At 34.8% G+C, this 16,655-nt stretch overlaps 1 protein-coding gene across 4 annotated transcripts in view; it reads right to left on the bottom strand.

The window, feature by feature from the left end:
* LOC132703351 (protein phosphatase Slingshot) overlaps positions 1 to 16,655 on the bottom strand; it is a 200,946-nt gene that overhangs the window by 61,122 nt on the left and 123,169 nt on the right. The window contains exon 1 of one of the 4 annotated variants that reach the window (XM_060672550.1): positions 4,539 to 4,987. The exons of the other annotated variants lie outside the window; for them this stretch is intronic. The gene's annotated coding sequence lies outside the window, so the exon portion shown is untranslated. Of the gene's footprint in view, positions 1 to 4,538; positions 4,988 to 16,655 lie in introns of those variants that run through there. 4 annotated transcript variants of the gene reach the window in all.

Raw genomic sequence — 16,655 nt, 5'->3', positions numbered from 1 at the left:
TATCTTCTGCTAATTTAAAACCATTAGTTTCGTTAGCCACGGATGCGAGTTACATTTCAGGTATTTTAATCATGTTTAGGTAGGTTTTGACAGATTTTAACCATGGATATTCGTGCTGCTATGTAAAAAAGTACCCAAACACTAATGGTGGTAACAGAACTATAGTATGCAATGAATTTATAAAAATACTGGTTACGCTGCGCATTGCTCGTGTCAAATCAAATTCGTAATTAAATTAGCGTTTATCAAACCTGTTCAACATTATTCCCTTCATGTCCTCCAATAAATTATTCATTAATCTCGAAAAACGTAATATATAAATTTAAAAAGTATTCTAGGACTTGCGCTACTACACCACTGGCTCTGCGTAAGCCACTATTGCACCGCCCTATTCTCTAAATCACAAAAACTCTTATATTGACTACGGCAAGGTAGCAATAGCCATGCTTGTCGTAAAATTACATACTTCTAAATTTCTTTATATATTTATGTACTTTTATCCCAAACAGTGGAACTATTAAATTTTATGTATATATAAATTTTGTCCTGATGCCTTACTAAACCGAACAACCACAAATTTTAGGTTAGTTATTGGACTATTATGGATTCCTGGGATATCCATGAAAGTATTATAAGTTTTTTGAGAATCGATTGAGAAGTTATTGGCGAATCGCGAAGGCAGTGCGCTCTGTAGCGGATCTTTAAGCGCATACACAAACTGTTTATTTATTTTTTGTAAATTACAAAGCAAAAGCCTTAAGTCAAGATTTGCAAAAGGAATTATCGACTACAAATAAACAAGTTTTTTTTTTTATAGGCGTCACCTCGGGATACACAGGTGCAAAACACGTACAGAGATATACGGTCGTAACGGGTTTTTTTACTGAAGTAATATTTTTACGGCCTCATTTAATAAAATGTTATCTGATGTCACGGAATAATAATAGATTTTGGCATTAGAAAGTAGTCATTCGGCTCCTGCGTATTTCGAGGGCCTCTTATTTTACATATATTTTGCCAATATCCTAACGTTTATGGGGATATTTATGTTGCGAAATTCCTGCAATAAATTCAAATATTTTAATATATATTTCGAAGAGATTTTGTCTTGCATTTTGTTATTACTGCTGGTGTTACAAAAACTTTCGGGCAAAAATACGACAAGAAAATTGGAACTATCATAAGGAAAAATATTTTTTTTAATTTGTAAAATTTACAATGCAAGCGGATGCTTTCTTCAAAAAATTACTTATTAATAATAAGGCAACATTACAAAGAAATTTAAAACCTACAAGGAGGAGTACATAGATAAAATACAGAGACAATATAAAAAATACAATATATACAAAAATAAGTATAAGACAAAAATACAAAAAAAAGTTGCAAAAATGTCATGTAGGTATGTAAAGTGCGCGTTTGACGCAAGGAACGATATCCTAGTCCTCATTTTCTTTTTTGAGTTTCTTAATTGTCCAAATGGTTTGCCAAAAAATTATACCCCATACGTAGGGTTCGCGTGTTTTGTCACCTGTGTTTTGTATTTATTTTGTTCATATGAAAATTACAATTAAACATTGGACATCACTTAAAGTCGTCTAACTAAAGCAAAGACTACTTTTTAATTTTATAACAAAAACATTTCGTTTGATAAATATTTATAAAAATTCTGATGAGGATGACTTAAAATTATTACTATGAACCGAAAATAAAATAGGTGATTTCAACACTAAAACCACATCAGTTGTCCACCAACCGGAGTTTTCTTATTACATCGATGTGAGCAAACTCAAATTTTAAAATCAACCTAAGCCTGGAATCAATTTCTTTTTTCTACTCCTGTCTGTAAAGTGCCTAATTACACACCGGTCTAGCGTGCGGGAAGCGTCACTTTACCACGTCAGTTTCGTTTCCCACGGATTCGAGCCACTTCGGGCATTTCCGGGATTTTACCGCACGGGTTTGGGAGCAATCCGATGTTGTCGGAGACTACCGCACGGTTTGAATTTTGACGTTTGTCAATTCTGACGGTCATGTCAGTGAATGTATTCGTATTTTGCGAAAATGTACACAAAAACAAACGGTCGTAGAAAAAGTATAGTATCTAATACGTTCGGTAAACTTTTTAAGTCACTCGTTAATTAAACACTGGCTCCGCTGCGTTCCACTCGTGAGTCAAATGCCGTTTTCCGCACTTGTTGCATAATATACTAATTCTTCCAACTGTGACCCCACTCACCAAGTTTTGCATCCTCACTCCCAAATATGCTAATTTATGGACCAATTGTTATAAACAAATTGCATATATTGAAGCGAACAACCTTACGGACGTGATACTTGAAAATTGTTGATAAAATAATTCCAATTTGTTTGTGATTTAAGATTGGGAGGATCGACTTTTATTGACTCTGCAATATTATGACTAACGCAAGATATCAATCACGCCCAAGTTTCCGACGCAGAGAGAAGATTCTAACTTAAAAACTTAAATAGTGTAGAACTTATATAGACACAAGTGAAAGGATATATAGCAAGACACAACATGACAAAGACCTTAAGCTACTGTTTTATGAAATCATGAAGGGAATGACACCAGAGAACTGGCAAAAAGCCTTCCAGCATATCAGAGAGGAGAAAATGCGAGAAGCTGGCTACTTGAGCAACAGGACCCTCGCATAGAGGTATTATTATATTATTTTAGGAATTAACAAATGAAAGAAACCATGTTTACTTTTTTGATATTCTATTGTGTTGTTTGTAAAGTTTTCTAGTTGTAGACTTTAGAAAAAAAGAAGATTCAATATTTGACATAGTGTTAGTTAAAAAATAGACAGGAATTAAAAGCAAATGCATCAATTTTGTACCATTTCCAAAAAATTGTTTTCATTTTCAAAAGCTGCAAATTGTAATATTTAAAGATATTTCTGATACAATTTACTTACATTGCTCTATTACCTTCTAGTCAATTACGCATTAGAGTGCCAAAATTTAAAAACGATATGTTTGCTGTTTAGTGATTTCGAAAATTCTGTTGAGCAACTGCACAATAGAACATAATTTTTTAATTAGTATAGGTTATGGTCACCTACTTACTGTTACGTACTTTTTTGTAGATAGGCACATAAAACATTTGTATTATATTCCATTTTTAATTTTAATAGAAATAAAACACCTGATTTACCACATACAATTAAAAGTAAAGTTATGCAACCAGTGTGGTAAACGGCATTGGGGTCACGAGTTTATTTGGCGGAGCGACTGTTTAATAAACGAACGACAACCAAACGTGGTGCATATCATATTTTTTCTACGACCGCTAGTTTTGGGTACATTTTTGCAAAACAACACGAATACATTTACTGACATGACTGTCAGGATTGACTTATTCGTAATCGTATCTCGGGATATGTTAGAATTGACAAACGTCAAAATTCAAGCCGTGCGGTAATTCCCGGAAATGTCTGAAGGGGCTCGGATCCGTGGTACAAGAAACTCACGAAACTCCGTGGAAAACGAAAATTTTCGCACCTAGATCGGTGTAAATCACAGAAAGGGAATAAAAAAACAAATTTTAAATACTATACTTGCGTCTAGAAATATTAAGCTGAATATTCACTTAATATACTTGGTCAGAGTTCATAACATTTTGCGGCAATTTTCTATGTTTAATTAATTTATGCTTGCTTGTTTTTTGGGAAGCATCCTTTTTTTGCTTCCGCACTTGACTTGCTTTCTTGTCGATCGTGAGTGTGATCTCCCAAGCCAACCCGATAGATGCTTGAAGCCCCGGCCGGGCACTCGCACGCCGACGCAGTATAAGGTGCGTGATTTATTTGCTAAAGGCTGTTGTATATTTTTTTTTGCCCGTTTTTGTCATTATTCGGAAGGAAAGGATGTGTTGCCACTCCCCAGAACCCAAAAATTAATTTATAAAATCAGGTATTTATAAACATGTGGGTAGGGCCTTAAATATAACTTAAAAACTAAGCTAAAGGTCTTTCCCCCACAAAAAGTTAAAACCTAGACTTCTATGTTTGTATTTATTACCGCCTAAATTACCAAAAATGCGTCTACCCGTTAAGAGGTAAACGACAAGGGCAGATGACAATTTCTCAGCTGACGAAAAATGTTATAATCTTTTATAATTCAATTTCTGTATAACGTATTTTGTTTAATGTTTAATAAAAAAGAAAAGGCTAACTAATACAATGTGCATGATGTGAAATTCTTATTCTGTTAAAATACAATTCTTCACTTTTCACGTGGACGCTTTTGGCCCACTATTTTCAGTGTTTATGAATGATTAACGATAAACAAGACCCATAAATTCGACTTAAACCCGGGCGGTAGTACCACCAGTCTGTAAAAAGAAATAATTTTGCAATGAAAGTGGCTCAAATATTCGTTGGGCCCCTCTCTAGTCCCTTCGCATACCCAAGTAGGTTGTGATAGTCTTCACCTTTTGAAACATTTTTATCGACAGCATTTCGATACAGGTGACCTTAGTTCTACAATTACATAGTTTTGGGTTCTCCACATACCTGCCGACATTGACGGCAAACTCCGGTGAGACGATGAAGTAATTTGGAATCGTGAACCGCTAAATCCAAAAACGGGGAACGAAAGAACGACTTCACACAAACACACACACTGCAACCGACAGACGAGCACTCGAGGCAAACGCGTAACGATTAAAAATATATAAACACGTAAAACGGAACTCGGCGGGATCAACCGATATCGGCGTCACGCCAAAGAATCTGATGTTGCGGCAGCAAAACCGACGAAACCAAACCCGCCGATACGCAAACAAAACGCGATAATGTTAATTTATTTATTCGTAGAAACGCAAATGCAAAATTTAAAGGGTTCGAATCGACACGTTCGAAACGACGAACATGTCGTGGGATCGAGACGAACGACTGGCTCGCAACTGCTTTAAAAATCGCGGGCCGATCAACGTTCGACGCGAACAATGTAAAATCTTATTTAATTTATTTTTGTCCTTATTTCGGACGGCGGCGCGGCGGTGGACGGGTGCAACGCTCGGTACAAAGCGACGCGAACATACTGAACACGCGTAGCGGTTTTCGCGGTTGTCGGAACAAACGGAGCGGCTTTTTTACGCGGAAATTCGGGAAGGTGCCAAAACTTACTACGTCGATAGTGAATGGACGCCTATGCAACGCGGGATCTGACCAAGTGGGTCAAGTAGACAATGGCGGAACGCCGAAATAAACGGGACGCGGAATCAAAATTATTGTAAAACACAGTAACAAGTCAAAAATTTGACATACAGTGACTCACAGCTTATATGATCCAGTCGCTATAACAAGAACTAACTGGTCTAAATGTCTCTTTATTTATTTGACAGAAAACAACTTATTGAAATTAAGTTAAAGAGCCTTCTAAAAAAGGGTAAATTACTTTTGTCTTAAATATGCCTTACTTAGTTAACAATAAAGAACTAATTATGCAATATTAACGCCACAGCTTAAGTAAAACTTATCAATTTGAAATTTAGTTTGACATTTTAAAACGTTTTCGTTCAGTAAAACGAATATTTTTAAAAATGGGTCGTCGGAATACAATTTCTGAGAGAAATTTAATTATTACTCATCACAGAAATAGATACAGCCAAGGAAACATAGCCAAATGGTAAATAAATGCCCGTCAACTGTTGAGCGTTACTGTAACGAAAATAGGGTCGAGAATAAGATGGATGGAATCTAAGAGAGGTATCGAATTATCCAAAAAAAAAGTGCTCCAAAAACGTGTGTAGAGGTGGAAAGACAGTTTGGAAGAAGGTGTGACCCCGAAACAATTCGACGAATCCTCCGAAAACATAATTTACATGGTCGAACTGCCAGAAATAAGACTTACATTAGTCGAAGAAATAGACGCGTGAGATTGGCATTCGCTAGAGAGCATATCGATAAGGATTTGAATTTCTGGAATTCAATATTTGCCGATGAGACCAAAACAAACTTATTTGGATCCGATGGAAAAATATCAGTATGGAGAAAGCCTAAGGAAGAATTAAAATTGAAAAATTTAAAAGCACCGGTAAAGCACGGTAGAGGTGGAGTGATGTTACGGGGCTGTATGATATCTGCAGGATTAGGTATAATGCATTTGATTGAACTAACCACTATGTGTATTTGGATATATTAAGACAAAAATTAAATATGGTAACAATTATCGGTTCTAACATGAAAATGATCCAAAGCACACGTCATTTCGGGTCCGCAGTCGATTGCTTTATAACTGTCCAAATATTATTAAGACACCAGCCCAGTCAACAGACTTAAATATAATTGCAAATTTGTGGGTGCCATTAAAAAGACAAAGTAAATAGTGCCCCAATATCTAACAAGAATGAATTAAAAGTAAAAATTACTGAAGACTACAGGCCCCACTAAATATTAGCAGTAGTATTTCAAATTATGCTCTATTGGTTTGATTATATTTTGTTTTGCATCATTTAAGCTGTGACGTTAATATTGTATATAATTTAATTAATTCTTTATTGTTAGCTAAGTAAGGCATCTTTAAGATAAAAAGTAATTCACACTTTTTATAAGGCTCTTTACTAACTTGACTTCAATAAGTTGTTTTTTTTTTCAAATAAATAAATAGACATTCAGACCAGTTAGTTATTGTTATCATTTAAGCTGTGAGTCACTGTAGTTTCAAAATTTTTCTCCAATTCAATTTGTCGAATAGCATTTTTATCTCGCCCCGTAGCTGTATCAGAAAATGCCTATAGCATATCTTTTTAAAAAAAATCTTTTGTTCAGTCACGTATGAATCAAAATACAATAAACAGTTAAATTAAAGCATCGTCAAAAAATTGACATAATTTTAGAATTTTTCAAAAAGTCTCGCCGTGGGGTTCCCTAGTTACACGAGAAAATGCCTATTCAAAACATAGACCTTTAAAAAGTATGTCTTGTTCTCTCAATTATATTCAAAAATACTATAGACACTATTCGATAATTGACTGGGTGGGATGTCGACAGGGCTCTAACACTTCTTTACGACATTCTAAACAATATTTTTGTCGTTTGCACGCCCACTAAAACACCGAGACGAAGGCGATTGATTTCCATCATGGTTCACCAAAGAAATATATTTGAGAAGAAGAGAGTTTTATGCAATTTCAAGCAACATAACTCTTCTTATCATTTTGGCAGATAAAACGCACTGCGCCAGTCAATTAAGTTCCAGTCGCGCATGGCCTATACTGATTTTGTTCGTGCTTAAGTTAGCATTTATTTAGAGTAAGAAGGCAGATTCGCGAATCCCAGCCGCGGTGTCCTATGCCATCCCATGGGCCTAGTATGGTTGTCGCAACATTTGCAAAGTACTTTGGTAGCAATTATACCCTATCCCAGCCAGATCCATGTATATCTTCAACCGTGTCCTTTAATTCCGACCTCCTCAACATACCTAACCTTACCATCCAGGATGTCTTATCCGCAAACCGAGCACTCAAAAACAAAATAACTGCCGGTCCTGATGGCATACCAAGTGTCAACGTGAGAGACGGTTTCCACGCACTGTGTGCTCCTTTCTGCCACATCTTTAACCTGGTACTTGAAACGGATGTTTGTCGAGAACCTTGGAAAATTGCGAAAGTTTCACAAAAAAGGTGATCCTTCCGCATTTGAAAATTACCGGCCTATTACGATCTTGTGCAATTTTTAGAAAATATTGGAGATTATATAATATTAATTTATTTTTGCTAAAATTAGAAGTAAACTATCTACCGAAAAGATCATCTATCACCAACTTATATCTGTGACTTCCTGAACAAGTAAGGTCAAGTTACGTCATATACACTGACTTCTACAAAGCGTTTGACCAGACCATCACTTACTGATTAAAAAGGCGTCTCAAAAATTTCGTTTCTGCGATTCGCTGATTTCAGTGTTGATGTCCTATCTGGTGAACCGTCGACAGCTGGTTGAGATTGAAGGGTTTAGATCAGTTATTTTTGTTCCAATTTCTGGTATCCCTCAAGGTTCTACCTAAATTTATAGACGATCTTATATCACTATATCACTGCAATAAAACCAGGACAGTGGTGTATCTTAACATCAGCAAGTGTAATGTGGTTTCTTACCACAGCACAAAAACCCTTATAGCCTTTAATTACAATATGGATGGTACTATCCTGACTAGACCTGCCATTGTAAAGGATCTGGCGATTTTATTTGAACAGACGTTCTCTTTTGCATCTCACATTGTAAAATGGTTTCCGGTGCAATGCATATTTAGGGATTCGTAATAAGAAATTGCAGACATTTTTGTAGCTCAGCTATTGTTAAAGTGTTATTTAACTGATACGTTACGTCTAAGCTTCACTAAGACTCGGTGGTGTGGTCACCAATATATAACTGAGAGGCTCAGTCCATTGAGAGCGTGCAGAGAAGGTAGTTACTGAAGTATCTCATTTTCAGGGAGAAAGATTCATATCCCAAGAGGGGAGTTGATCACGATATTTTGCTGGGAAGGTTCGCTGTAGTGCCTATGAGTTTTCGCAGAGACCTGCAATTCGTTTCATTTCTCTACAAGTTAGTTCATTATTGACTCGAATGTCCGTTTCTTCCGAAACAATTACGTTTTCATATGAGGTGCATATTAGTAGATTTAAGATTAATATTTACGTCCCCCGTGTATATATATTGTATAATTCATATTTAACATTTCCTGTATTTGGGTCATGTTACCTGTTGGAAATAAAGTGCTATTATTATAATTGACAAATCAATTAGAATTAATGAAAAAAGCATCAAAAACGGACACAAAGATGCAACCATAAATCACTATAAATAAGATATAATATAATAAGCTATAAATCATTGTTTACAAATCCATGCAAGAAGAATAATGTCAAAGAGTTCAATCAGGTTACGCTTAATGATATTTGTTTTTATTTTTAGTTCAAGATGAAAAAGCTCTTTTATATTTATGACATGTAAACGTAAAGCGATTGCAACGAAGCAAAAAGTCGCTATAAATGTTATTCTCAGTACCATATCTGGCGGCTTAAAATACGATAAAAAATGAATTTTGTTGTTAATATATGTTTTTTTGCGAAAAATAGTGTTTTCGTAACAAAAAATTACCACCAATAAAATCATCTTTATCATTGTTACAGAAAAACATACTGATTGCAATCAAGTTGAGAAATCATCCGATGAGTGTGGGGATGTACATGTTTTATAGCCTTAAGTTTACATGCTTAAACATAAAACTTAAACAAGGTTCAGCCCAGTTAATTTTAGTTTGATAATCTATTATCTAATCTATTCTAATTTAGTTTTGATAACATATAGTTTTTAAATAAATAACAATAGTATACTTATTTTATTATATCTTATATTGTGACGAGCTACCCGAATGGGCTGAGCCTGACCCGTCTCCATTCCAAGAACTCTCGAAAGTTCCACCCTTATCGCGAGCAGGCGCTGCGATTTATAAACGCGGAGTGCCGCGCTCGCTTGTGAGTTAGTTGAAACGAGAATCCGGAGCGCGCAAACAAATAATAGTCGTACGTATAATTAATGACTATGTTATTTTTCGACAAATTGTTTATTAAGTTTTACTTGACTTGTTTAATTTCACCATGGCGTTCGAAGAAACCAGAGCAATTTTTGTCAATCCAAAATACGCAACAATATCTACAAGATCAGACAAATCATCAATAAAAGGCCTAACACCCGGTATAAGCAATACTTTTTACCTTTTCTCGCAAAAATGAGTAAACGAAAACTAAGGTGTTATTTTTGGGAAAAAACGCTAGCTCATTCAAGAATTTTAAGGTTGTCGTAAATAAAGAGAACATTAAAATTACCGATTCTTGAAAGAATTTGGGTGTGTTTTTTAATAGCAATCTTCATTTCGAATCGCATGTTTCTTACTTACTTCAGGGAAGTTATGGGAAACTAAGAAATATATATTTTTAAAGATATTTAAAGATATTTAGATATTCAGATATCAAACTAAGGTTATGCGACTCTCTTAATCTTTCCTTCTTATCTTACTGTATACTGGCCTCCTCTCTTCAGCAAACATCACGTAAGACTACCGAAGCTGCAAAACAGTTGTCTAAGGTTTTGTAATAATATCAGGAAATTTGATCACATCCGGATGGTTTAAATTCGACCAAAGAATTTTTCTCCACTTATGTACTTCAATCTTTAAAATTGCGCAGTGCAAACAGCCAAACCAACTTTTTGAAAAACTTGTCAAGAGATCTGATATTCATCAGCCTCCAATCGCTCTACCGCAGTACCGTACTGCCCTCTATCTGTTTTCTTTCAACTATAACATCACTAAATGTTTCAACTCCATTCCAGATGATATCAAGTGCTACTCGACCGCTTGCGATTTTAGAAAATGTCTTAAAACTAATCTACTGTCCAATTAATACTATTTTATTTTCAATTTAATTTTGCTTATTTACGAAGTTCCTTGCAGCGCCTCCGTTCCATTGAAGTGGCTGACTATAAAAATATGTTTGAGTTTTTTTTTTGTTAAAACGTGTATAAATGTATTTTTATAACCTCTCTTTCGCAGTGATACAATCTCGTTAATGTAGATTAATTTATAAAATCTCTTCATTCAGGTTGGTTAGGTGAGTAGCTTCGCTCCCTCATATCTTATACGGTTTTATTTTTTATTGTCTCTCCATCCTTTCGCTCACTTTACTATATTAACGTAGTTAATGGTTTCTTTCAAAATTTCTTGCGTTCGAATATCGATGCGATTCGCGGGTTTAAATTTGGTGCCGAAAAGGCCATAGCCAATTAACGATAGATGATCTTGCTGGACACTACCATGAGGTTTTAAGACCGAATGAAGCAAATAACATACCAAAAACAAAATTACCTAAGCAGCTTCTTGGAATACATTATATTAGATAATAATGAAATTAAAAAAAAATCTACTTATGCTCAGCTGATGGAAATTCTGCTGATGTCCAAGAAGACCATTTACAATTGGTCGTGCTTTTAATACGCCACCAAATACAAAACACCATCAAATATAACACACAGACTTCGGCGTCTGCGCCGGTGACATTTACAAAGACTCGAGTTTTCCGATCTGGGTCTACTACCTGAAAATATTGGTAATGCGTTAACCAAACAAAACGATTTAATACAGCGGAAAGCACAGAGAACATCCCACGTTGGGTTTTTGCCTCGGTTAAAATTCTTTCCCCGAATAATGGTGAGCACAATGGCGCGACGCGCGACCAGAGGACCTTGTACGAGCCACGGGCGCCGCTTTTACAGTTCGCACCAAGGTCATCCGGGTGCCTTCCGTGCCAAACTCGGCTACGGCGTGAAGAAAGGATTTTAATAAATATACCAAGGAAGGCGCTGCTGCCCGATGCCCATCGTGTCGTTCACCCCGGCAACGGTTTACTACACTTGGTTCCGTTTTTCGGTTTATCGCAGGTATACACACACAATCCATGCGGGCTTTTAGATGCGTCACTGCATGATTTCTGCATTGTTCCGGTCCCCTGTGGGAGAACCCGTACCTAAATGGTGGAAATGCGGTGTAGTCGACGACCAATAAATCATATATATCCAACATTATCACCAACTCTGAAAAAACGACGACCACCAACCCTCGCTCCTGTTGAACATTTTTGACAGATTTGAACTGACGTGACTTTTACTTAATGAAAATCCATTTATCAAAATAAATAAGAACTAAAAGTTCAGATTTTCACGAAATTATATATTATGACATGACAATTGTTTCGACAACACCGTGTCTTTATCAATAATCATATATATATATCATAATATATAATTTCGTGAAAATCTGAAGTTTTAGTTCTTATTTATTTTGATTTTTGACAGATCCGAATAGCAACTACAACCTTTCAGATATACTGCCTATCCAAAAAGCTCAGAAAATAAAATTTATTGCAATACAGTCCATAAGTTCAAGAAAACTTACTTTCATATTCTTTCTTTCCATTTTAATTAGAATCATCAATCATCACAATACAACTAGGGGAAAGGGGTTTACCAACTTGTATGAATGGATGAAACATCTTGAATAAAACCACTTCTTTCATGCGTCTCTCAAAATGTCAAAAAGAAAACATAGCGAACATTAATCAGCACAAAAATACGAACAATCAATAAGAAAGTAATCATTTTCAGCACTTGATGGAATCAAAATCGCAAATCAATTTAATGGAAATAGGCCATTGATTATCGATAATCGGTTAGTGTAATAATACTCCAACTTAATTGATTACCTACTAATTGATATTGCCGTTTCAGATCAATAGTCATTTAAATAATATTGATCGCATCGGTCATCCATTTATTGTTGAAAATATTCCAGAACTTTACTGAATCAAAAAATACTAACCGACACGCCTAGTCTTATATTGACCTCGCGAGAAAGATTAGAGCGCTGTTCAACGACTATTAAAACTGTATTAACTAGTAGATTCAGCAATGTAGAACTTGATTTCCTATTCTCTCTCAAGAACATTTGAGACTCTCACTACCATGCTCCTATCTATCCAATTCTTCCTAGCACAACTAACCAAAACTAATTTAATTTTCGCATCGTTTGCTACCAATGTCGATTTAATTTAATTCGTTGTTCATCTGGAAAACCAGTCAAAAGATTCACGAGATCCCCAAACCCCTTTCGTCACGTCTGGTTGTCGTAAAAGTGCCAATGACCAACGCGGCGATGATGATTGGTCAGATTTTTTTCGTTCGCGCCTAATGACCGTGGAAAACCAGAACGGAGGTCGCATTTTTAAAAGCGAATTCCCCTTTATTTACGACCAACACGACCGTAAATCAGTTTTCAAACGAAAAACAAGGCACAAATGACAAACGAGCATCGAGATATTCGCATTTGACCGTATATCGGGCCCACCTGGCTTCTGCCCCTCGTTCGCAATGTAAAAATCTAAATTTGTACCTCGGTTGCTACAAATAACCTTAACGATTTTTGTGGGATATTTTTCACGGAAACACCTTATTGCTTTTCTTTAACAAATCTGCTGTCCATCAAATTTGTTGTATTTCTATTTTAAATGCTGTTTTGGCACATAAACTAGGAAAATTAAATTAAATTACTTAAATTACCTAGGACTTAAACAAATAAGAAGGTATTTACGAATGAAATTTCAATTTTATCTCATGTTTTGGGTTTAATGATTCATTATTTCGACATGAGCGAGTTAAAGAGACTGGAATATCCATTATTATTAATACTATATCTCATTCCTTCGGGAAATTTAGCAATATCAATAGCCAAACTACGTTCACCCAAGTAAAAGCATATTTTGTGTTTTACTTAATATGTAATGGTACAGAAAATTCCTCCGCCGTGAGAAACTATAACTAAAAAAGAAAACGTTTCAATATTCCGAATTTTCTAATCGTTACTTTGGTGTTAAGTAATAATCTACAACATTCGTTACAATTACTTACACCACGATAAAGAGGGTGTTCGAATAATGACACAATACATCAATACGCATAATTATAACTTATTATAAGGATGAGGTAAGTACATTTTGTTAATATAATAATCACCGACTTGTTCCAATTAATCTAAGTGACAGTAAAGAGAAGAGGTAAATTTTTGGATAAACAACTCAAACTCTTATTACACATTAACAGAAAGAAATGAAAACTACCTACCATCTGCCATTCAATTCATCGTTTTTACAAGTGAGAGTGTAAGTGTAAAGTAATAAAACAAACTTTTACGATAATAACAAACATTATAAGCATAATTAACGCAAAAATTCGTTTCCCTTTTAGTGTTTAAAATAAAGATTTAAAGAAAAAACAGTGACTAACGCTTCCAAGTTTGTTGAAAGTTGATAGTATATTATTATGCAGTTTGATCAAATTCATTTTAGTCATGAGATTGGGCACGAGAGGAACGAATGTTGAATAAACGAGTGTCCGAAGAAGATTATCAACGTCTTGAAGGATTTTTGCAAAACTGTACGATAATATGCTCTGAGTGAAATAATCAATTCAAGTGACTAAAGTATCCGAAATGTGTAACTCCACACCTTTGGCAACGAAGTTGACGTCTTAAAGTGACACTTTTCGCACTCGTGATTCGTTCAAAAATAGGTATTTTTGAGTAGAGAGTGAAAAAAGATTTTGAAGTAGGTGAAACTATTTTTATTATTTGTATGAAAAACACCTAATGACTTTAGCAATTGACATTTATAAACTGCCTGGTCAATACAAACAAACACTCGTCATCCATATGCCTCTGCACTTTTGAATGTTACTATTTTCAATTCATGCAGTCGAATTTTTTAACTGTGATAATAATAATAATCTATTTCTCATGAGTGCGTATAAGTTAAACTCAAACTAATTCTAATTCTTGGTAATAACTGATTTAGATGTACATTTCTAAATGTATATTTTAATAACAATAACGTATTTGACAAATAGTTTTCAAGGTAACAATTCTGTATACTTCATTTTGCTTTCTATTCTAAAGGCGCTGAAGATGGCTTTCCGGGCACCCCACACACGCCAGTTTCCCGCCCTCTGAACATAAATTATTTAAATGCTACAGTAAACATAAAAGTTCTTTACTGTATATAGGCGTCAGTATCTGTCTGCCTCAAGTCTAGGTCTAAATGTTGCCGTCTGACTTTTACACAAAGGCGGCGTTAAAATATAAAAACGGTCGTAAAAATTTTCGTCATTCCTTTGTCTGTTTATTTTATCCCAGAACATTTCTTTCCACCGACTTATTGATTCGAGTCCTGTACCTATTATGTTAAATAGTTTGGTTGATCAGCAGCGCAACGGAAACTGATTTCCTTTGAAAGCGGAACGACAACAGTTTGAAGAAGAGTGAGAAGGTTGGAGTAGTAGCTTGGAGTGGGGAAATTAAAATTGTCACTTTTACTTGGTGAGACAAAAAAGCAGAAATATATATATATATATATATATATATATATATATATATATATCCCACTATCTTCCAAGCGTCCGTCCCCAAGGGGCTCGGATACGTGGGAAAAGAAACTCACGTGGTAAAGTGACGCTTTCCGCACTCTAGATCGGTGTATAATATGATATTTTACAGAAGGGAGTAGAAAAAATGATATTTTTGTTTCAAAATTTTCATCTGAAATTGTAATAACTTGAGGCAACTGTTATCAATTCCAGACAGTAAAATTCTGTATCTGGTTTTTAGAAGTGGCTTGACTCTAAAATAATATATGCTATTTTATCCTTAGATTTTCTGCGAACCGATTTCTTAAATGTATATTAAGTAGAGATGGTAAATCTATAATATTTAAGAAATACTTTTAAGAATATAGAATACTTATATTAACAATACGTTACTTTACATGTACATGTGCACATACATAAAAATGTGATTTGAATTTACCATAAACTTTCCATTAGTTGTATAGCGCAAGTTCATAAACATAGACGATATTTTTTCTTTAATTTTTTTCTCTATATATTTATTGTTTTTTATTCCACATCAATCATTTCCCAAAAGGATAAACTTTAGCACTAGGGAAATGATTGTTTTTATTGTTTGAAATTAAACAAAACTTTTCAAGTTTTCAATTTACTAATATTCGGTTAAGAATATGGAAAATGTACCTGATGATACTCGTCTCATGCACATGAGACCCGTATCATTAAGAAATATATTTTCCAGCGTTAATCAATTGATATGTAAACTGTAGACGAAGGCAAAAGACCTGAATTCACTAAAATGGTTCACTGATACGTCAAACAATTAAATGAGTTAAATAAATTGTTTGGAAAAGTACATCAAAATATTTTTAGTCGCCAATGGCGTCCGTGCAGGACCTGACGATTTTTTTCAAATTTATAGGGCTAACCGGTTTCTACAATAAATGAAGAGAGGATTGTGAAGTAGCCCGGTTTGCATGTTTTGGCAACTTCGCCTTCTAAAAGTACACACCTGAAACCGCTTTAATTAGAACAGTAGTGCTCGACCCAAATGTCAACGTAATGTTAATTGCGTAATAAACAATCCGCATGTCGGCGAAAGTGTGCGAAAACTCAAAATTACGCAACAGTTCCTTATTGTGATTAAAGGATAAGCAGAGGTGCTCCAAGAATATATCCGGGACCTCGTTACTTTCATTGACGTATAATTTCCGTAAGTATACAGGGTGGTCACCTTTTCAATTGGAATTCATAAAAAGCAAATTACTTGATTTTAATATTGCACTCCTGCCACATTTATTTGGAATTGTACTCTCCTAGTTATAAGAAGGATTCAAAATAAGTTGCTTCTATTATTTCTACTACGAAAATAAATAAAACACCGTAAATTTTTGTGCATTTTTAAGTTCTTTATAAAAAAAAACTAAGCTAATCTTATAATTAATATTTCGAGCCTATTTACGTAATATGTAAAGAAAAATAATGTAAGCATGCAATACAAACACATAAAATCATATTACGGCTACTGTATGTCCGTTTTTAGAAAATTCTGATTTCCATAGTATTTAGAAATCTTCTGGATTCCTCCTGCGTGGGTTGTTTATAAATCAAACTTGCTGACGCATCACCATTCACCTGAAGCTACTGGTAGTAGCAGATGAAAATTGTAACTCTCTG

Source organism: Cylas formicarius, unplaced genomic scaffold, assembly GCF_029955315.1.
Source record: "Cylas formicarius isolate icCylForm1 unplaced genomic scaffold, icCylForm1.1 PGA_scaffold_6__28_contigs__length_40554024, whole genome shotgun sequence".
NCBI lineage: Eukaryota > Metazoa > Arthropoda > Insecta > Coleoptera > Brentidae > Cylas > Cylas formicarius.
Note: the sequence above shows the minus strand (reverse complement) of the source record. Positions and strands in the feature narration are given on the sequence as shown.